Source organism: Hemiscyllium ocellatum, unplaced genomic scaffold (genome assembly GCF_020745735.1).
Source record: "Hemiscyllium ocellatum isolate sHemOce1 unplaced genomic scaffold, sHemOce1.pat.X.cur. scaffold_789_pat_ctg1, whole genome shotgun sequence".
NCBI lineage: Eukaryota > Metazoa > Chordata > Chondrichthyes > Orectolobiformes > Hemiscylliidae > Hemiscyllium > Hemiscyllium ocellatum.
Genome location: NW_026869235.1, coordinates 155,943 through 179,047, shown reverse-complemented (window position 1 = coordinate 179,047; position 23,105 = coordinate 155,943). Strand labels below are relative to the sequence as shown.

The 23,105-nt window shown below is 44.4% G+C and overlaps 5 non-coding genes across 5 annotated transcripts; all 5 read right to left on the bottom strand.

The window, feature by feature from the left end:
- Positions 1–13,177: 13,177 nt before the first annotated feature.
- On the bottom strand, positions 13,178–13,251 carry trnai-aau (transfer RNA isoleucine (anticodon AAU)). Its single transcript has one exon. It is a non-coding gene; the product is annotated as a tRNA-Ile (tRNA).
- Positions 13,252–15,468: 2,217 nt separating this feature from the next.
- On the bottom strand, positions 15,469–15,542 carry trnai-aau (transfer RNA isoleucine (anticodon AAU)). The gene has a single exon. It is a non-coding gene; the product is annotated as a tRNA-Ile (tRNA).
- A 2,217-nt stretch (positions 15,543–17,759) lies between these two features.
- trnai-aau (transfer RNA isoleucine (anticodon AAU)) lies at positions 17,760–17,833 on the bottom strand. The gene has a single exon. It is a non-coding gene; the product is annotated as a tRNA-Ile (tRNA).
- Positions 17,834–20,050: 2,217 nt separating this feature from the next.
- On the bottom strand, positions 20,051–20,124 carry trnai-aau (transfer RNA isoleucine (anticodon AAU)). The gene has a single exon. It is a non-coding gene; the product is annotated as a tRNA-Ile (tRNA).
- Positions 20,125–22,341: 2,217 nt separating this feature from the next.
- On the bottom strand, positions 22,342–22,415 carry trnai-aau (transfer RNA isoleucine (anticodon AAU)). Its single transcript has one exon. It is a non-coding gene; the product is annotated as a tRNA-Ile (tRNA).
- Between the last annotated feature and the right edge of the window lie 690 nt (positions 22,416–23,105).

The following is a 23,105-nucleotide window of genomic DNA, read 5'->3' as shown; positions in this document are numbered from 1 at the left end:
TCGGATATACATGATTAGTTCCAGGGATTTGTCTATTTTTTATGCATTTTAAAATCTCCAGCAACTCTTGTTCTGATATGCGGAGTCTTTTGATGACTTTATTTCCCTGACTTCCCCAGTCTTTAAGTTCTGATATGAAATTTTCGTTAAGGATCTCACACATCTCCTGTGGTTCCAAACATGGATTATTCCATTGATCTTTCAGGGGACACATTCTGTGCCTAGTTAATCTTCTGTCGTTAGTATTCATATGGAATACCTTTGGATTTTCCTCAGCATTTCGTCAGTTTTCTCAGGTCTCCTGTTTGCCTTCCTGCTCTCCCTCTTCAGTGTATTACTGCACCCACAATGTTCTTTGAGGAATCCAATTGGGCATATTGACATGGACCGCCTTTTTCTTGACCAGAATCTCAATATCCCAGTTATCCAGAATTTTCTACTTGTAATCAGCATTGTCCTTCACACTAACAGAAATATCCTCACCCTGAACTCTCATTTTATCTTTCTTTTGAAAGATTCCCACCTGCCTGAAGTCCATTTACCTGCAAATAATCTCCACAATCAACTGTTAAAAGCTCTTGACCAATACCGTCTGGATTGGGGCAGGGTAATTTTGATGTTTCACTTCTGGACCAGGCCTGTCCTTTTCCATAACTGTTTTCAAACTAATATAGTTGTGCACACTTTGTCAAAGTGCTTCCCAACTAACACCTCAGTCCCTTTTCCTACCTTATTCCCCAAGGGGAGGTCAGATTCTGCCCTTTTCTCCAGGGGGAGGGCAAACATCCAGTGGTAATTGTGCACATCAGTACACATGACATAGATACAGTTAGGTGGGTTCTGGTCAAGTGAGTATTGGGAGTTAGGTAAGAAGTTAAAAAGCAGGACGACAAGGGCAGTGAGCCCCAGATTACTCACAGATCCGCTCGCAGTGAAAATGGAAATAAAAAGACTAGCCGGATGGATGAGTGCCTGAGGAGCTGGCGGAGGGGTAAGGGTTTTTACGTCTTGGATCATTGGGATCTCTTCTGCAGTAGAGGTGACCTGGACAAGGGGGGCTGGTTACACTTGAACCAGAGGGGTACTAGCAACCTGGGAGGGGGATTTGCTAGTGTTAGCTGGGAGGGCTTAATCTGGTTTGCCAGGCGATTGGGATTCTGAAAAAGAGAGAGACCATCGGCCAGTCAGAGGAAACTTCACAGCCACCGAGAGCAAGTTTCCTATTCAGAATATCCAGGGGCACAGTCAAGGGAGGGAAAAGACATCTGGTTTAAAGGGCATTTATTTCGTGAGGCCTGACAGATAAGGTAGGTGAGCTCAGAGCATGGATTGGCTCTGGGGACTGAGGTGTTATAGCCATAACAGAAACATGGCTGAGAGAAGGGCAGAACTGGCAGCTCAGTGTTGTGACAGAAAGACAAGTAAATGAGGAGGGGAGTGCGCTTTTGATAAGGGAGAGCATAACAACAGTGGTCAGAGAGGATATTCCTAAAGAGTCATCAAATGAGGCCATATGGTTAGGAGTTAGAAAGAAGAAGGGGGCGGTCACTTTGATGGGACTGTATTACAGACTCGCAAATAGCCAGCGGGTATGAGAAGAGTGGATGTGTAGAGAGATTGTATAGCTGTAAGAATAAGAGAGTAGTATTGATTGGAGATTTTAATTTCCCCTGGGTTGACTTGTGAATTTAGAGAATAAAAGGCTCATAGAGGTTACAATTTGTCAAATGGGTCCAAGAAAGTTTCCTTGACCAATATGTAGTCGGTCCTATTCTACTCAGGTGGGCACAACATTGAATCTCCCCTGAGAAAACGAGATGAGGAAGTGACTGATGTGTCAGTCAGAGAGCACTTTAGGTCCAGTGACCGCAACTGTCTTAGTTTTAACATAACTATAAAAATGATAGGAGAGGTCCACAGGTTTAGGGAGCTATGCTGGAACACAGCCAGTTTTGGGACCATGAAGCAGGACCTAGCAGAGGTTGGGTGGGTGAGTCTGTTTGAAGGAAAAGAAACGACTGGAAAATGGGAAGCTTTTAAAAGTGTGATACGGAAAATCCAGGGTTAGTATGTACTTGTTAGGGTGAAGTGAAAATAGCAGGTTTAGGGATCCCTGGCTGATGAAGGATATTTAGGCTCTGGGCTGGCAAATGAAGATGGTATACATTGGGTTTAAGGGTTCCGTATCTACCGAACCTCTTCCAGCACTAAAGACAAAATGAATCTATGGAGACCCTATAATCTTCTCAGGCCTCGGCCACACTCCGATCTGTCGAACCCACTCCAGTCCCTGTGACTGTTCCAATCCAGTTCCTCAACGACCTGCGATCTGTGTAACATGCTCTCATCATTGTCACCCAACCTGTCAATGTAAGCTCTTCCAATATTTCCACCCATCTACTCATCTGCATAAACTTCTCCAGCTCTTACACCCCTATCTGTGTTAATGACAACCTCCCCTACAACACTTGCCCACTTAGGCCAAACTGGAGGAGATTGCTAGTGCTCCTTTATCTGTGTAACTTTCTCCAATCAAAATTGCTGTTCTCATCTCCTGGAAAACCTGTCCGATTCCACATCCTCCATGTCTAAATAACACCAGAACCTAAGAATTTCGATATCTCTAAACCATTTCAGTCCCAACTACCCTCCATATGTATTTTTTCTTCCAGTCTATACAACCTACATTATCTCTGTAATCTGCTCCATTCCCTAAATAGTCCCTGTCAGTATAAACCAGCACTGTTATCCCTGTAAACTGCTCCATCACTCCCAACCTGCCCATCTTCATGAACTCCTGCAGACCCTACAGCTCTTTGCATTTCTGTAACCTCTTGAGTCTGTATGGTCCCCTCTCCTTTTCAAACTACCTGCAGTCCCCAAATCCCTCCCAATATGTGTCCTCTGCTCCAGATCAGGCTATTGTTGTCTCTGTTAACGCCTCCATCTCTGCCAACTCTTCCGATTTGTATAACTTCATTCAGACCCCATACTCTCCAGCTTCCTGAATCCTCTTCCTGCCATTGCAATCAAAATCATGTTTCCGTAAAATCCACCAGTGCTTAAACCCTACCTAACTCAGTAACCTCTTGCAGTCCTAACAAAACACCTAAACTGTGAAACATTTCATTTTGCAACAATCCTCCCTCCTTCCCTCCTCAAATGCGTTCATAATCATGTAACCTCCCAATTACTGAATCCTCCTTTTGGCACTGCAACCCTCCGAATGTCTGCAAATCCTCCTGTCCTGATATCCCTCCCTATCTCTGTAATCCCCACCACCCGCCAGTGCCCATTTGGGGAAGCTAGCAGAGGAGAGAAGAATTGTAGAGTCCGGGCCACGTAACGGAGGTAGAATCTTGGGAATTACAGATTTGGTCTAATGTCTGTGGTGTGCAGATTATTGGAGAGGACTCTAACAGACAGAATTTATGACTACTTGGAAAAGCATAGTTAAATTTTAGACAGTCAGCACGGGTTTGACAGGGGCAGGTCATGCCTCACAAACCTTATTGAATTCTTTGAAGATATGACAGAATATGTTGAAGCTCATACAGAAAATAAGGAGGCATGGGATACAGGGAAATCTGTCTGTCTGGATACAGGATTGGATGGCCGAGAGAAGACAGAGTATGGCAGCAGATAGACAGTATTGAGCCTGGAGCTCAGTGACCAGTGGTGTTCTGTAACAGTCGGCTTTGGGACTCTGCTCTGCTCTCTCTGATTTTTATAAATGACTTGGATGTGGATGTTGGACAGTGGGTTAGTAAGTTTGCCAATCTGGTGGAATTTCATTCTGGAAGGTGGAATTTGAGTACAGAATGCAGGGTGAAAGGCAGAATGCTTGGCCGTATGGAAGATCAGAGAGATTAAGGGGTCCGTGTTCATAGATTCCTCAAAGTTGCTACGCACGTTTATAGGGTTGTTGTGTTTGTTTTCCTTAGCAAGGGGATTTATTTGAAGAACAGTAAGGTTTTACTGCATCTTTATAGCATCCTGGTGAGACCACACTTGGAATATTGTGTTCAGTTCTGGTCCCCTCTATTCAGGAAGGATGTGCAAGTTTTAGAGAGCTTACACAGGAGATTTACCAGGATGCTGCCTGGAATGGAGAGCATTTCTTATGAAGAAAGGCCGAGGAAGCTAAGGCTTTTCTCATTGGCGTGAAGAAAGGGGGGGCCAAGGTGGTAGAGGTGAACAAGATGATGAGAGGCACAGAGTGAGTGAATAGTCAGAGACTTTTTCTCCTTTGGCATAAATGGATATTACAAGGGGGTGTAATTTTAAGGTGAATGGAGGATGGATAAAAGAATAGAGAATGGTAGGTGGTTGGAATGCACTGACTATGGTGGTAGTAAAGTTAGATACTTTCGGGACATTTAATAGACTCTTGGATAAGCACATGGAAGATAGTAAAATTAAGCTTATGGAAGTTAGTTTGGTCTTATAGTCGGATAAAATGTTGGCATGGCATCATGGCCAAAGGGTCTTGTGCTGTACTGTTCTGTGTTCTACGTTCCGTATGGTAAACGGGTAATAAGCTCAGATCAGTGTAAAAGGATATGGCATTCAGGAGAAGCTAGTCAACTGGGTACAAAATTGGCTTGATGGTTGGAGACAGAGGGTGATGGATGAGATGTTGTTTTTTCTGACTGGAGGCATGTGACCAGCGGTGTAGTGGGTCCCCTGCTGTTTGTCATTTGGGTAAATGGTTTCCTGGTAAGTAAGGTTTTTGGGTGATACTGAAATTGGTGGTAAACTGGACAGTGATGAAGGTTATCTGTGATACAACAGGATGAACAGTACTGCTGGGAGAGTGGGCTGAAGAACAGCAAATGAAGTGGAATTAGATAAATGTGCCATGTTCCATTTTGGTGAAACAAACCAGGGTGGGACTTGTACAGCTGATGTTCGGGCCCTGGGTAGTGTTGTCAGTCAGAGACACGGGGATGCAGGTACACAGTTCTTTGAAAGTTGCATCACAGGCAGGCAGGCTGGTGAAGCAGGCGTTTGGGATGGTTCCCTTCATTGGGCAGAGCATGGAGAGTAGGAGTTGGGATGTCATGTTGTATCTGTACAAGACATTGGCGAGTCTACCATAAATACATTGCTGATCAGTAGGAAGAACTCATCAGGTTCACTTCCCAGCTTTAGGGAAGGACAACAAATATTCTCACATGGTCTGGCCAACATGTGACTCCAGACCCACAACAAGAGGGCTGACTGAGCTATCCTCTGGGTAGTTAAGAGTGGGGTCAAGGAATGTAAGTCCAGGCAGTGACACCCACATCCCATAAATGATTAAATAAAAATTCATATGTCCCTCCCTACCTCTGCAAACCCCTCCAGCTGCAACACTCGTACTTAGTTTGAAACACACTTCAGGCCCTGACCACTCTCTGTAACACTCTCACTACCACCAGCACCTTCACCTCTCCCTGTTCCTATTGTGACACTATACCCTCACAGGGATTCCTCTTCCAATTGCCCTCCTCCTGCTAACAGACCCTTTGCAACCCCTTTAACACTTACTCCTAAAGCACACTCGCACTTCAGGATTTTAAGTACTTTTTGGTGATCTTCTCAGCCTCATAATCTAATGTGATCCATTTTGTCCTGAGTCAGGGACAGGTGTGAGTTTCTTGTTAAGATTTTGTCTGTTTCAATGGAATATCCTTTTGTTCAGTGATTTTCACTGTTCCTTCAAAAGTTTACCACTGTTCATTTACGCACACACATGTTTCAGTCTGTTAGGCTGTTTACCTTGGTCAGTTCTTCTCTCAAACTCATGCAATTGGCAATTTTTGTTTTTAGTTGTAGCTTGTCCTTTCTGTGATTCACTTTAAAACTTTATATTTCTTTAAACTGCATTTTATCACAATTTCCCAGACGATCTCTCCAGGTGACATCACTCATTCACTAAGTTTCATCACGCAACGGTCGATCTGACTTAGTTACATTCCGAGCCAGTTGCACAATGTGTTATTTAAAGAAACACTGAAAAAAATTCTCCGAACTTCCCTTCCAATATCACTGTTGTCAGTGTGATTGTCAAGATTATGCGAATTTTGAATTTTCACTGAATTTTTCGTAATGCCTTTATTAAAAATTCCAGTGAGTTCCTGTGTAATGCAGTGATGATCAATGAAATGCTGTTCAGTGGCCTAAAACTGTTCTGCTGCTGGTGTCCTTGGCAAGTAGTAGCCAGAATTTACATTCAGACTGACTCTACTTCATTATCTGCGGCCAAATACTTTCTCTGTAATGCCTTTGTTATCAATTATTGTTAGCGTTGTCCACTTTGCATGAGTTTCCACAAAGTTGTGAACCATTTGAATTTTTATGTCCACCTTTTTTCACCCTGTAACCACGTCACCCTGGTGTCTAACTCTCTTTTATCTCTGTCACAAATTCATCTACCTTATGGCAGAGACTTTGTCCATTCCAAAAAAAAACATAATTTAACTGTTTCCTACAATTTCCTGTCACAAATTGATTCGCTGACGTACAGTTTTAGTTAAACTTGGTCCCATCCTGTTCCTTTCTGCTTGTTTTCAGCGACATCCCCATGCTGTTGCAAAGCTTCACCTTTTCTATTTGGATTTGGAAAGCTCCTTTCACCTGAACCCTGTCCCTGCATCCTCTCTGTCAGTTTAAAGCCCTGTCCCTAAACCTACCGACGTGATTGGCCAGGACACTGGTCCCAGCATACTTCCAGTGGGACAATCCGAATGGTTTATTTTTAAACTCAGGTATGGGATGTTGGTGTCTCTGTCTGACCAGCCTTTACTGCACAGCCCTCGCTGCCCTTGAGCTGAGTAATTTGCTCGGCCATTTCAGAGGCAAACACTTTGCTGTGGGAATGTCGGACAAACCATGTGAGCATGGCAGTTGCTCCCTAGTGTATTTTTGATGAACAAACATTGTTTTGGACATCAGCAATGATTTCAGACTTATTCATAGATTGTTAATTGCAATTTTTAAAAAAATGATTATTGCAAATTCCACCATTTCTGATGGTGGGATTTAAACCTGCCTCCACAGAACATTGGGTGAGCATTTGGATACATGCTCTTGCAACAATACCACGAGGCCATCACTTCACCTACTCAAAGGTTGCTCATTCCTGAGCACTGACACCAGGGCATCAGGAACCTAAACCTGTTCTTCCTACATGATTGTTTCGTTATGAAATTTTCCTGCCCTCTGGTGCTATCACTCAGACTCTCTTCATGTGGTATCCCTCACTGTGAGGGTCGAATTGCTGCCTCTGTCAGCGTCTCTCACTCTTGCAGCTTCTCCGGATCCTGAACCAATTTAAGTCTTTACTCCAGAGAGACGCAGCAGCATATGCAAGAGATGGAGACAGGGTTTTTCAGATCTCTGTTGGACTTAGTGCCATTCTCCATGTGTATCCCTCACGGGATCTGTCTAATTTCCCAAATTGTTGATTCCTCTGACTTCTGTAGGTATTAGGAACGGCCTGACTCAATAGACTTCCCAGCTGCTGGATGTCTCGTCCATCGCCACATTGAAGATGGTTGATCAGCCAGGGAGACAAAGAGAAGGGAGATTTGGAGTGTTCAATAAATCCTGCAGTGAGGTAAGATCACTACAGTGAACAGAGCAGACAGCAAAGACAGAGCTCCCAACATCAGATAACAAAACATGACATAGATACAGTGCTGGAGGGGGTGCACAGTACAGACACACCCCAGGCTCAATCAAAACCTTATAGTAAGTTCTGCTGTGCTAAGACTCACTACTCTGCAACAATCTATCTATGGAATGTCATGGTGACTTAGTGTCTTCAATAATTTGTAACTCCTATAACAGTTCCTGTCCCGGTAACATCCTCCCTTCCCTATACTCCCTCCACATATTGGAATCCTCCCTTCCCTATACTCTCTCCACATATTTGGATTGTACTGCATTCCTGACTACCAGCCCTATCGCTGTAACTTGCTTCAGTGTCTATAACGTGCCTTATCTCAGTAGTCTCCTACAATAACAGGAGACAGGGTCATCCAGCACGGAACAGGTTCCTTCGATCGAACTAGTCCATGCTGAACAGAGTCTATGAACGAGTCGCGTTTCCCTGCACTTGACCCATATCCCTTCAAACCTTCTCCTCTCCATGTACCTGCACAAATGTCTTTTCCATGTTGTTATTGTACTTTTCTCTATCACTTCCCCTCGAATCCCATTTCCTACCTGCACTGTACTCTGTGTGGAAAATCTTCTCCTCCAAATTCTTTGAAGTTTTTTTTCTCTCCCATCTCCTACTTATATCCTCCAGACACAGAACATAAGAACATGACAGTACAGTACAGGCCCTTCGGCCCTCAATGTGTGCTAACCTGTGGACCCAATCTGAAGCCCATCTAACCTTCCCTATTCCATTCTCCCATGGCTATCAGTGATAGAAATATCTCTTTATGGGACCCCACAATTTCTTCCTGAGCTTCCTGCAATATCCTGGGATATACATGATTAGTTCCCAAGGATTTGTCCATCTTATACGCATTATAGAACCTTCACTACCGCCTGTTATGTTAAGTGGAGTCTTTTGAAGACGTTATTGTTCCTTATTCCCTGACTTGCCCAGTATTTCACCAAGTTAAGTTCAAACATGAAATTTTTGTTCAGGATCTCACCCATCTTCTGTGTTTCCACACTTGGATGGCCCCATTCGTCGTCAAGGAGCCACATTCTTCTCCTAGTTAATCTCCTGAAGAATATACTTGAAGAATCACTTTGGATTTTCCTCAGCCTGATCTGCCAATGCTTTCTGTAGTCCCCTTTGTGCCCTCCTGATTTCCCTCTTAAGTGAATACTCCATCTGCAATGTTCTTCAATAGATTCCCTGAATCCAGCTGGCTATGTGACACGTGCCCCCTTTTTGTTGACCAGAGTCTCAATACCCCCAGTCATCAGTGTATCCCACTTGTGTCAGCATTGTCTTTCACACTAACAGAAATATGATATCCCTCAAATATCATTTTATCGCTCTTTTGAAAGCTTCCCACCTGCCTGACGTCCCTTTACCTGCAAATAACCTCCACAATCAATTGCCAAAAGCTCTTCACTAATACCTTCTGGATTGCGGCAAGACAAATTTTGATCTTTAACTTGTGGACTAGGCTTGTGCATTTCCATCACTATATTCAAACTAATACAATTGTGCTCACTTTGCCAAAGTGTTGTCCCACTAGTGCCTCAGTCCCTTTCCCTACCTTGTTCCCCAAGGCGTAGTCAGGTTTTACCCCTTCCTGCAGTCCAACCATTTACATTCTGTCTGAGACATTTTTCTTGTACATGCCTAACAAATCCCATCCATTCAAGCTCTGAGCACACTGGCAGTCCCAGACTAGGTTTGGAAAGTTAAAATCCCTGACCATTCCAACCCTATCAATCTTACAGATATCTGAGATCTCCCGACATATTTGCTGCTCAAACTCTCGCTGACTGTTGGCAGCCTGGAGTACAGTCATATCAAACTGATCACCCAATCCCATATCTCAATTGCACCATTATAGCTTCAATGGGTGTTCCCCAGGAATATCCTCTCCAAGTGCTGCAGTGATATTTCACTGATCAAAAACTCCACCCCCTCCTCTCTCACCTTCTGTTCTATCCACCCTGTGGAATCTGTATCCTGGAACATTGAGCTCCCAGTCCTGTCCCACTCTCAGGTGGGTTTCTGCCATATCTATGGTATTCCAGTCTCATGTTCTCATCCATGCGCCGACTTCATTTGCCTTAATTATTAAGCCTTTTATTTTGAAATAAATGCACTTTAATCAATCAGTTTTCCCTCAATGTCTGCTGTGCTCTTTCCTGATGTTTCTACTTAAGTTCCTGTCTTGAAATTCAGTCCCAGCCTCTACATTCAGACTGCAGCCTGGCACCATCCACCTCACTATGGACAACACCCTCAGCTTTCATGTCATCTGCAAACCTAGTAATGATACCTTCTGCTTTCACATCAGAGTTATTAATGTATATAATAAACAGCAACGGCTCCCGTACAGATCCCTATGGTACACCCGTTAGTGAAAGAATTTCAATTGTAAAAACAGCCCTCCACCAGTTGTGGATCCTGTTTGCCAAATTGCCTTGGATCCTATTGGTCTGTTGCACCAGCCTTCTATATGGGATCTTGTGAAGCGATGTAATGAACTTCATGTAACCCACATCATCTGCACAGCCATCAGCAAAATTCTCAATCATAATTTCAAATATAAATCTCAGCTGAATTTGGGAAAGGATCTTACTCTACCAAATGTATGATGAGTATCCCAAATCGATCTCAGCCTTTCCAATTTTTGATTCATTCTGTTCCTCAGAATTGTTCCCAACAATTTCTCTCCCCCTGCTGTCAGACTGTCTGCTCTGTAATTAGCTGGCCTATCCCTGCTGCCCTTCTTGAACAAAGGAACCACATTAGCTATCCTCCAGTCATTCCACACTTTATCAGTGGCCAGCAAAGTATTAAATATATCCACCAGGGCCCGAGCAATCTCCTCCCTTACCTCCCATAGCAGCGTGGGATACATTCAATTGGGCACTGGGGATTTCTCCACATTTAAGCCTGTGAAAACATAAAATCCCTCTTCCTTATTGATCGTAATATGTTTGAGAAAATCACCATCCCAACTGAAATCCCGAGCTACGATGCCTTGCTCCTGTGTGAATACAGATGGGAAGTATTCATTGAAGACCTCACCTACTTCTTCTGGCTTCATGTCCCGATTGTCCCTTTGCATTTCTTTGTGAACACAATTGAGACTGATTGATTTGCTGCAGACAACATCCACCAGTCATCATGGGTACGGTGATCGAGTTGTGCGTCTATCCCTGTCAAATGTTTATTGCGCTGGTGAGGCTTACTGCTTGGTGATTTTGCGGGACAATTTGTTGGAAATACAGCAACGCAGCTGAGATCCGGCATGGGACCGACGAGTTGATGTTCCATGAACGCGATGGCCGGCTTTCGAATGAATACACATCTGAATCGATCATGTGACAAGTTCTTGCAGACGGTGAAAGCAAAAGCCACGACAAACCTTGACACAGCACAGCTGAAAACACAAGCGCTGCACATAGTCAGATTGCGGAACGAACCCGCGACCTCGGCGTAACTAGCACCACGCTCTAACCAGCTGAGCAAACCAACCAACGAACGCTCCGGTTCAAAGCATATGCCTATATTGCCGACGCTCATAACCACGGCGGCTATTGTAACGTACCTTCAACGATCGCTCACTGTGCTTCTGGAAACTCACAGACCTTTGGAGTCAGGGTTATGTGCTGCTGATAAACTGCTGCGAACCTTATGCCAAATGCATTGGAATTGGAACTCAACTGTGGGATTCTTTCTGCTCCCGAAGGACGCAGTTGCTTTAGAGTCAGCAACAGCGCAGAACTCAATTGCACGTTTTGCTCAATGACTCATGTTGCTTTTGCAATCTTCGTTTGACAGCATATTTAGCAGGTTAGCACGCCTTCCTGCAGCGTTTGTCAGCGACAGATCAGCTGCTAAGATGACTGCTTCAGACAGCATGCTACATCCTATATTTGAAAATGGAAAAGGTGCAAACGCTTACAGGCTGAACACTCTCTCACTAATTTGCCTGGCGAGTCAGAGGCTGGGAGCTGACCTTATGAAGGTTTTTCAATCATGAGGGGCATTTCTCGGGTAAATAGATAAGTTCGTTTCGCTCAGGTGGGGCAGTGCAGCACGAGAGGGTATAAATCTGGTGTGGGAGGGTGAGAATTCGACAGGCAGTGAGGAGCAACTGCGTCACGCAAAGGGTGGTGAGTGTCTGCAATAAGTTGCCAGACGAGCTGGTGATGGCTGGTACAATTCCAATACTTTTAAGGAATTTGGATGTGCATTTGAATAGGAAGGGTTTAGAGAGACATGGGTCAAGTGCATGCAATCGTGGCTGGATCAGTTGAGGATATCTGTTCGGAATGGATGAGCAAGACCGAAGATTGTGTTTTCAGTGCTGTCCATATCTAATGGCTCTATGATATTGCAGGTGAAATGATAAAAGAGATGAATAAAATAATGAAGTAAAATTGTCTGAAGTTGTTAAATTCAAACAACTTCAGATAATATTATTTCAATTATTTTACTTACCTTTTTTATTTGCGTTTTTCTCACTGTTGTGTACCTCTTATTTCTTGATTGTCTCTCTTTCTGTCGCTTCCCACTCTGTCAATACATTTTTCCTCTCTTCTGCCCGCTTTGCTACGCTTCTCCCCTGTTTTCCATTTTGTCTCTGTTTTCCACATCCCCCACATATTTTGTCACGTAACACTGGCTTTAGCCTTGGTCATTCGCGGCTCCTAATCTCCCTTTAATCTCTCCGTGCACTGTCATTATCACCTTTGCATCTGGAGGCTTGACTCACCTTCTCTCACCCTGGTGTTAATAGCTCTGTAAATCTCCCCTTTTTTGAAAATCTTTAACACAGGGTCAGTTAGACTCGAAACGTCAGCTCTTTTCTCTCCTTGCAGATGGTGCCAGACCTGCTGAGATTTTCCAGCATTTTCTCTTTTGGTTTCGAATTCCAGCATCTGCAGTAATTTGCTTTTAGTAATGACACTGTGATATTGCTGGGGATATGATGACTCCAGTGTCGATGCATGAGAGGTGAGCAAGCGAATGAATTCCCTCTGGAAGTCGCGGGAAATGTAGTATCAGAGATCCAGGAAAATGAGTTGAACAAATCTTTGAAGTGAATTGAAGCCTGAATTCTGGGTCTCCTCCGAGACTGTGCCAGGTCGACTTTTTACTTTATATATTTCATGTTTGGCATTTCTTTGTGTTAACAATTGAGACTGATTGATTTGCTGCAGACAACATCCACCAGTCATCATGGGTACGGTGATCGAGTTGTGCGTCTATCCCTGTCAAATGTTTTATTGCGCCGCTGAGGCTTTCTGCTTGGTGGTTTTGTGGTTTCGTGGGACACATTGTTTGGAAATACAGCAACGCAGCTGAGATCCGGCATAGGACCAACGAGTTGATGTTCCATGACAGCGATGGTCGGCTTTCAAATGAATACACTTCTGAATCGATCATGTGACAAGTTCTTGCAGACGGTGAAAGCAAAAACCACGACCAACCTTGACACAGCACAGCGGACGAGACGAGCGCTGCGCATGGTCAGTGCGGGGATTGAACCCACGACCTTGGCGTTATTAGCACCACGCTCTAACCAGCTGAGCTAACCGACCGACGTAGCCTTTTGGTCAAAACAAAGGCTTATATTGCCTGCGCTCACAACCACGGCGGCTATTCGTTTTCTGATTTGCAATCGATCGCACGATCGTATGAAGTATTTCCTTCCATTGCAAAGTTTTTTAACAAAAAAACATTGACTTTACCGAACGCGCACACTCGAGCTAACCATTTGCTCTGATATCCAAAATTAAGCACAATGTTCGGACGCATGCAATTTCAATCGCAATGCCACCAGCTCAGCTGCAGCTTGTCATGTTGACAAATATCATCTGCTTGAAACGTACCTTCAACGATCGCTCACTGTGCTTCTGGAAACTCACAGACCTTTGGAGTCAGGGTTATGTGCTGCTGATAAACTGCTGCGAACCTTATGCCAAATGCTTTGGAATTGTAACCCAACTGTGGGATTCTTTCTGCTCCCGAAGGACGCAGTTGCTTTAGAGTCAGCAACAGCGCAGAACTCAATTGCACGTTTTGCTCAATGACTCATGTTGCTTTTGCAATCTTCGTTTGACAGCATATTTAGCGGGTTATCACGCCTTCCTGCAGCGTTTGTCAGCGACAGATCAGCTGCTAAGATGACTGCTTCAGACAGCATGCTACATCTTACATTTGAAAATGGAAAAGGTGCAAACGCTTACAGGCTGAACACTCTCTCACTATTTTGCCTGGCGCGTCAGAGGCTGGGAGCTGACCTTATGAAGGTTTTTCAATCATGAGGGGCATTTTTCGGGTAAATAGATAAGTTCGTTTCGCTCAGGTGGGGCAGTGCAGCACGGCAGGGTATAAATCTGGTGTGGGAGGGTGAGAATTCGACAGGCAGTGAGGAGCAACGGCGTCACGCAAAGGGTGGTGAGTGTCTGCAATAAGTTGCCGGACGAGCTGGTGATGGCTGGTACAATTCCAATACTTTTAAGGAATTTGGATGTGTATTTGAATAGGAAGGGTTTAGAGAGACACGGGTCAAGTGCATGCAATCGTGGCTGGATCAGTTGAGGATATCTGCTCGGAATGGACGAGCCAGACCGAAGATTGTGTTTTCAGTGCTGTCCATATCTAATGGCTCTATGATATTGCAGGTGAAATGATAAAAGAGATGAATAAAATAATGAAGTAAAATTGTTTGAAGTTGTTAAATTCAAACAACTTCAGATAATTTTATTTCAATTATTTTACTTACCTTTTTTATTTGCGTTTTTCTCACTGTTGTGTACCTCTTATTTCTTGCTTGTCTCTCTTTCTGTCGCTTGCCACTCTGTCAATACATTTTTCCTCTCCTCTTGCCGCTTTGCTACGCTTCTCCCCTGTTTTCCATTTTTGTCTCTGTTTCACACATCCCCCACATATTTTGTCACGTAACACTGGCTTCAGCCTTGGTCATTCGCGGCTCCTAATCTCCCTTTAATCTCTCCGTGCACTGTCATTATCACCTTTGCATCTGGAGCCTTGACTCACCTTCTCTCACCCTGGTGTCAATTGCTCTGTAAATCTCCCCTTTTTTGAAAATCTTTACCAAAGGGTCAGTTAGACTCGAAACGTCAACTCTTTTCTCTCCTTGCAGATGGTGCCAGACCTGCTGAGATTTTCCAGCATTTTCTCTTTTGGTTTCGAATTCCAGCATCTGCAGTAATTTGCTTTTAGTAATGACACTGTGATATTGCTGGGGATATGATGACTCCAGTGTCGATGCATGAGAGGTGAGCAAGCGAATGAATTCCCTCTGGAAGTCGCGGGAAATGTAGTATCAGAGATCCAGGAAAATGAGTTGAACAAATCTTTGAAGTGAATTGAAGCCTGAATTCTGGGTCTCCTCCGAGACTGTGCCAGGTCGACTTTTTACTTTATATATTTCATGTTTGGCATTTCTTTGTGTTAACAATTGAGACTGATTGATTTGCTGCAGACAACATCCACCAGTCATCATGGGTACGGTGATCGAGTTGTGCGTCTATCCCTGTCAAATGTTTTATTGCGCCGCTGAGGCTTTCTGCTTGGTGATTTTGTGGTTTCGTGGGACACATTGTTTGGAAATACAGCAACGCAGCTGAGATCCGGCATAGGACCAACGAGTTGATGTTCCATGACAGCGATGGTCGGCTTTCAAATGAATACACTTCTGAATCGATCATGTGACAAGTTCTTGCAGACGGTGAAAGCAAAAACCACGACCAACCTTGACACAGCACAGCGGACGAGAGGAGCGCTGCGCATGGTCAGTGCGGGGATTGAACCCACGACCTTGGCGTTATTAGCACCACGCTCTAACCAGCTGAGCTAACCGACCGACGTAGCCTCTTCGTCAAAACAAAGGCTTATATTGCCTGCGCTCACAACCACGGCGGCTATTCGTTTTCTGATTTGCAATCGATCGCACGATCGTATGAAGTATTTCCTTCCATTGCAAAGTTTTTTAACAAAAAAACATTGACTTTACCGAACGCGCACACTCGAGCTAACCATTTGCTCTGATATCCAAAATTAAGCACAATGTTCGGACGCATGCAATTTCAATCGCAATGCCACCAGCTCAGCTGCAGCTTGTCATGTTGACAAATATCATCTGCTTGAAACGTACCTTCAACGATCGCTCACTGTGCTTCTGGAAACTCACAGACCTTTGGAGTCAGGGTTATGTGCTGCTGATAAACTGCTGCGAACCTTATGCCAAATGCTTTGGAATTGTAACCCAACTGTGGGATTCTTTCTGCTCCCGAAGGACGCAGTTGCTTTAGAGTCAGCAACAGCGCAGAACTCAATTGCACGTTTTGCTCAATGACTCATGTTGCTTTTGCAATCTTCGTTTGACAGCATATTTAGCGGGTTATCACGCCTTCTTGCAGCGTTTGTCAGCGACAGATCAGCTGCTAAGATGACTGCTTCAGACAGCATGCTACATCTTACATTTGAAAATGGAAAAGGTGCAAACGCTTACAGGCTGAACACTCTCTCACTATTTTGCCTGGCGCGTCAGAGGCTGGGAGCTGACCTTATGAAGGTTTTTCAATCATGAGGGGCATTTTTCGGGTAAATAGATAAGTTCGTTTCGCTCAGGTGGGGCAGTGCAGCACGGCAGGGTATAAATCTGGTGTGGGAGGGTGAGAATTCGACAGGCAGTGAGGAGCAACGGCGTCACGCAAAGGGTGGTGAGTGTCTGCAATAAGTTGCCGGACGAGCTGGTGATGGCTGGTACAATTCCAATACTTTTAAGGAATTTGGATGTGTATTTGAATAGGAAGGGTTTAGAGAGACACGGGTCAAGTGCATGCAATCGTGGCTGGATCAGTTGAGGATATCTGCTCGGAATGGACGAGCCAGACCGAAGATTGTGTTTTCAGTGCTGTCCATATCTAATGGCTCTATGATATTGCAGGTGAAATGATAAAAGAGATGAATAAAATAATGAAGTAAAATTGTCTGAAGTTGTTAAATTCAAACAACTTCAGATAATTTTATTTCAATTATTTTACTTACCTTTTTTATTTGCGTTTTTCTCACTGTTGTGTACCTCTTATTTCTTGCTTGTCTCTCTTTCTGTCGCTTGCCACTCTGTCAATACATTTTTCCTCTCCTCTTGCCGCTTTGCTACGCTTCTCCCCTGTTTTCCATTTTTGTCTCTGTTTCACACATCCCCCACATATTTTGTCACGTAACACTGGCTTCAGCCTTGGTCATTCGCGGCTCCTAATCTCCCTTTAATCTCTCCGTGCACTGTCATTATCACCTTTGCATCTGGAGCCTTGACTCACCTTCTCTCAGCCTGGTGTCAATTGCTCTGTAAATCTCCCCTTTTTTGAAAATCTTTACCAAAGGGTCAGTTAGACTCGAAACGTCAACTCTTTTCTCTCCTTGCAGATGGTGCCAGACCTGCTGAGATTTTCCAGCATTTTCTCTTTTGGTTTCGAATTCCAGCATCTGCAGTAATTTGCTTTTAGTAATGACACTGTGATATTGCTGGGGATATGATGACTCCAGTGTCGATGCATGAGAGGTGAGCAAGCGAATGAATTCCCTCTGGAAGTCGCGGGAAATGTAGTATCAGAGATCCAGGAAAATGAGTTGAACAAATCTTTGAAGTGAATTGAAGCCTGAATTCTGGGTCTCCTCCGAGACTGTGCCAGGTCGACTTTTTACTTTATATATTTCATGTTTGGCATTTCTTTGTGTTAACAATTGAGACTGATTGATTTGCTGCAGACAACATCCACCAGTCATCATGGGTACGGTGATCGAGTTGTGCGTCTATCCCTGTCAAATGTTTTATTGCGCCGCTGAGGCTTTCTGCTTGGTGGTTTTGTGGTTTCGTGGGACACATTGTTTGGAAATACAGCAACGCAGCTGAGATCCGGCATAGGACCAACGAGTTGATGTTCCATGACAGCGATGGTCGGCTTTCAAATGAATACACTTCTGAATCGATCATGTGACAAGTTCTTGCAGACGGTGAAAGCAAAAACCACGACCAACCTTGACACAGCACAGCGGACGAGACGAGCGCTGCGCATGGTCAGTGCGGGGATTGAACCCACGACCTTGGCGTTATTAGCACCACGCTCTAACCAGCTGAGCTAACCGACCGACGTAGCCTTTTGGTCAAAACAAAGGCTTATATTGCCTGCGCTCACAACCACGGCGGCTATTCGTTTTCTGATTTGCAATCGATCGCACGATCGTATGAAGTATTTCCTTCCATTGCAAAGTTTTTTAACAAAAAAACATTGACTTTACCGAACGCGCACACTCGAGCTAACCATTTGCTCTGATATCCAAAATTAAGCACAATGTTCGGACGCATGCAATTTCAATCGCAATGCCACCAGCTCAGCTGCAGCTTGTCATGTTGACAAATATCATCTGCTTGAAACGTACCTTCAACGATCGCTCACTGTGCTTCTGGAAACTCACAGACCTTTGGAGTCAGGGTTATGTGCTGCTGATAAACTGCTGCGAACCTTATGCCAAATGCTTTGGAATTGTAACCCAACTGTGGGATTCTTTCTGCTCCCGAAGGACGCAGTTGCTTTAGAGTCAGCAACAGCGCAGAACTCGATTGCACGTTTTGCTCAATGACTCATGTTGCTTTTGCAATCTTCGTTTGACAGCATATTTAGCGGGTTATCACGCCTTCCTGCAGCGTTTGTCAGCGACAGATCAGCTGCTAAGATGACTGCTTCAGACAGCATGCTACATCTTACATTTGAAAATGGAAAAGGTGCAAACGCTTACAGGCTGAACACTCTCTCACTATTTTGCCTGGCGCGTCAGAGGCTGGGAGCTGACCTTATGAAGGTTTTTCAATCATGAGGGGCATTTTTCGGGTAAATAGATAAGTTCGTTTCGCTCAGGTGGGGCAGTGCAGCACGGCAGGGTATAAATCTGGTGTGGGAGGGTGAGAATTCGACAGGCAGTGAGGAGCAACGGCGTCACGCAAAGGGTGGTGAGTGTCTGCAATAAGTTGCCGGACGAGCTGGTGATGGCTGGTACAATTCCAATACTTTTAAGGAATTTGGATGTGTATTTGAATAGGAAGGGTTTAGAGAGTCACGGGTCAAGTGCATGCAATCGTGGCTGGATCAGTTGAGGATATCTGCTCGGAATGGACGAGCCAGACCGAAGATTGTGTTTTCAGTGCTGTCCATATCTAATGGCTCTATGATATTGCAGGTGAAATGATAAAAGAGATGAATAAAATAATGAAGTAAAATTGTTTGAAGTTGTTAAATTCAAACAACTTCAGATAATTTTATTTCAATTATTTTACTTACCTTTTTTATTTGCGTTTTTCTCACTGTTGTGTACCTCTTATTTCTTGCTTGTCTCTCTTTCTGTCGCTTGCCACTCTGTCAATACATTTTTCCTCTCCTCTTGCCGCTTTGCTACGCTTCTCCCCTGTTTTCCATTTTTGTCTCTGTTTCACACATCCCCCACATATTTTGTCACGTAACACTGGCTTCAGCCTTGGTCATTCGCGGCTCCTAATCTCCCTTTAATCTCTCCGTGCACTGTCATTATCACCTTTGCATCTGGAGCCTTGACTCACCTTCTCTCAGCCTGGTGTCAATTGCTCTGTAAATCTCCCCTTTTTTGAAAATCTTTACCAAAGGGTCAGTTAGACTCGAAACGTCAACTCTTTTCTCTCCTTGCAGATGGTGCCAGACCTGCTGAGATTTTCCAGCATTTTCTCTTTTGGTTTCGAATTCCAGCATCTGCAGTAATTTGCTTTTAGTAATGACACTGTGATATTGCTGGGGATATGATGACTCCAGTGTCGATGCATGAGAGGTGAGCAAGCGAATGAATTCCCTCTGGAAGTCGCGGGAAATGTAGTATCAGAGATCCAGGAAAATGAGTTGAACAAATCTTTGAAGTGAATTGAAGCCTGAATTCTGGGTCTCCTCCGAGACTGTGCCAGGTCGACTTTTTACTTTATATATTTCATGTTTGGCATTTCTTTGTGTTAACAATTGAGACTGATTGATTTGCTGCAGACAACATCCACCAGTCATCATGGGTACGGTGATCGAGTTGTGCGTCTATCCCTGTCAAATGTTTTATTGCGCCGCTGAGGCTTTCTGCTTGGTGGTTTTGTGGTTTCGTGGGACACATTGTTTGGAAATACAGCAACGCAGCTGAGATCCGGCATAGGACCAACGAGTTGATGTTCCATGACAGCGATGGTCGGCTTTCAAATGAATACACTTCTGAATCGATCATGTGACAAGTTCTTGCAGACGGTGAAAGCAAAAACCACGACCAACCTTGACACAGCACAGCGGACGAGACGAGCGCTGCGCATGGTCAGTGCGGGGATTGAACCCACGACCTTGGCGTTATTAGCACCACGCTCTAACCAGCTGAGCTAACCGACCGACGTAGCCTTTTGGTCAAAACAAAGGCTTATATTGCCTGCGCTCACAACCACGGCGGCTATTCGTTTTCTGATTTGCAATCGATCGCACGATCGTATGAAGTATTTCCTTCCATTGCAAAGTTTTTTAACAAAAAAACATTGACTTTACCGAACGCGCACACTCGAGCTAACCATTTGCTCTGATATCCAAAATTAAGCACAATGTTCGGACGCATGCAATTTCAATCGCAATGCCACCAGCTCAGCTGCAGCTTGTCATGTTGACAAATATCATCTGCTTGAAACGTACCTTCAACGATCGCTCACTGTGCTTCTGGAAACTCACAGACCTTTGGAGTCAGGGTTATGTGCTGCTGATAAACTGCTGCGAACCTTATGCCAAATGCTTTGGAATTGTAACCCAACTGTGGGATTCTTTCTGCTCCCGAAGGACGCAGTTGCTTTAGAGTCAGCAACAGCGCAGAACTCAATTGCACGTTTTGCTCAATGACTCATGTTGCTTTTGCAATCTTCGTTTGACAGCATATTTAGCGGGTTATCACGCCTTCCTGCAGCGTTTGTCAGCGACAGATCAGCTGCTAAGATGACTGCTTCATTCAGAATGCTACATCCTACATTTGAAAATGGAAAAGGTGCAAACGCTTACAGGCGGAACACTCTCTCACTATTTTGCCTGGCGCGTCAGAGGCTGGGAGCTGACCTTATGAAGGTTTTTCAATCATGAGGGGCATTTTTCGGGTAAATAGATAAGTTCGTTTCGCTCAGGTGGGGCAGTGCAGCACGGCAGGGTATAAATCTGGTGTGGGAGGGTGAGAATTCGACAGGCAGTGAGGAGCAACGGCGTCACGCAAAGGGTGGTGAGTGTCTGCAATAAGTTGCCGGACGAGCTGGTGATGGCTGGTACAATTCCAATACTTTTAAGGAATTTGGATGTGTATTTGAATAGGAAGGGTTTAGAGAGTCACGGGTCAAGTGCATGCAATCGTGGCTGGATCAGTTGAGGATATCTGCTCGGAATGGACGAGCCAGACCGAAGATTGTGTTTTCAGTGCTGTCCATATCTAATGGCTCTATGATATTGCAGGTGAAATGATAAAAGAGATGAATAAAATAATGAAGTAAAATTGTCTGAAGTTGTTAAATTCAAACAACTTCAGATAATTTTATTTCAATTATTTTACTTACCTTTTTTATTTGCGTTTTTCTCACTGTTGTGTACCTCTTATTTCTTGCTTGTCTCTCTTTCTGTCGCTTGCCACTCTGTCAATACATTTTTCCTCTCCTCTTGCCGCTTTGCTACGCTTCTCCCCTGTTTTCCATTTTTGTCTCTGTTTCACACATCCCCCACATATTTTGTCACGTAACACTGGCTTCAGCCTTGGTCATTCGCGGCTCCTAATCTCCCTTTAATCTCTCCGTGCACTGTCATTATCACCTTTGCATCTGGAGCCTTGACTCACCTTCTCTCAGCCTGGTGTCAATTGCTCTGTAAATCTCCCCTTTTTTGAAAATCTTTACCAAAGGGTCAGTTAGACTCGAAACGTCAACTCTTTTCTCTCCTTGCAGATGGTGCCAGACCTGCTGAGATTTTCCAGCATTTTCTCTTTTGGTTTCGAATTCCAGCATCTGCAGTAATTTGCTTTTAGTAATGACACTGTGATATTGCTGGGGATATGATGACTCCAGTGTCGATGCATGAGAGGTGAGCAAGCGAATGAATTCCCTCTGGAAGTCGCGGGAAATGTAGTATCAGAGATCCAGGAAAATGAGTTGAACAAATCTTTGAAGTGAATTGAAGCCTGAATTCTGGGTCTCCTCCGAGACTGTGCCAGGTCGACTTTTTACTTTATATATTTCATGTTTGGCATTTCTTTGTGTTAACAATTGAGACTGATTGATTTGCTGCAGACAACATCCACCAGTCATCATGGGTACGGTGATCGAGTTGTGCGTCTATCCCTGTCAAATGTTTTATTGCGCCGCTGAGGCTTTCTGCTTGGTGGTTTTGTGGTTTCGTGGGACACATTGTTTGGAAATACAGCAACGCAGCTGAGATCCGGCATAGGACCAACGAGTTGATGTTCCATGACAGCGATGGTCGGCTTTCAAATGAATACACTTCTGAATCGATCATGTGACAAGTTCTTGCAGACGGTGAAAGCAAAAACCACGACCAACCTTGACACAGCACAGCGGACGAGACGAGCGCTGCGCATGGTCAGTGCGGGGATTGAACCCACGACCTTGGCGTTATTAGCACCACGCTCTAACCAGCTGAGCTAACCGACCGACGTAGCCTTTTGGTCAAAACAAAGGCTTATATTGCCTGCGCTCACAACCACGGCGGCTATTCGTTTTCTGATTTGCAATCGATCGCACGATCGTATGAAGTATTTCCTTCCATTGCAAAGTTTTTTAACAAAAAAACATTGACTTTACCGAACGCGCACACTCGAGCTAACCATTTGCTCTGATATCCAAAATTAAGCACAATGTTCGGACGCATGCAATTTCAATCGCAATGCCACCAGCTCAGCTGCAGCTTGTCATGTTGACAAATATCATCTGCTTGAAACGTACCTTCAACGATCGCTCACTGTGCTTCTGGAAACTCACAGACCTTTGGAGTCAGGGTTATGTGCTGCTGATAAACTGCTGCGAACCTTATGCCAAATGCTTTGGAATTGTAACCCAACTGTGGGATTCTTTCTGCTCCCGAAGGACGCAGTTGCTTTAGAGTCAGCAACAGCGCAGAACTCAATTGCACGTTTTGCTCAATGACTCATGTTGCTTTTGCAATCTTCGTTTGACAGCATATTTAGCGGGTTATCACGCCTTCCTGCAGCGTTTGTCAGCGACAGATCAGCTGCTAAGATGACTGCTTCATTCAGAATGCTACATCCTACATTTGAAAATGGAAAAGGTGCAAACGCTTACAGGCGGAACACTCTCTCACTATTTTGCCTGGCGCGTCAGAGG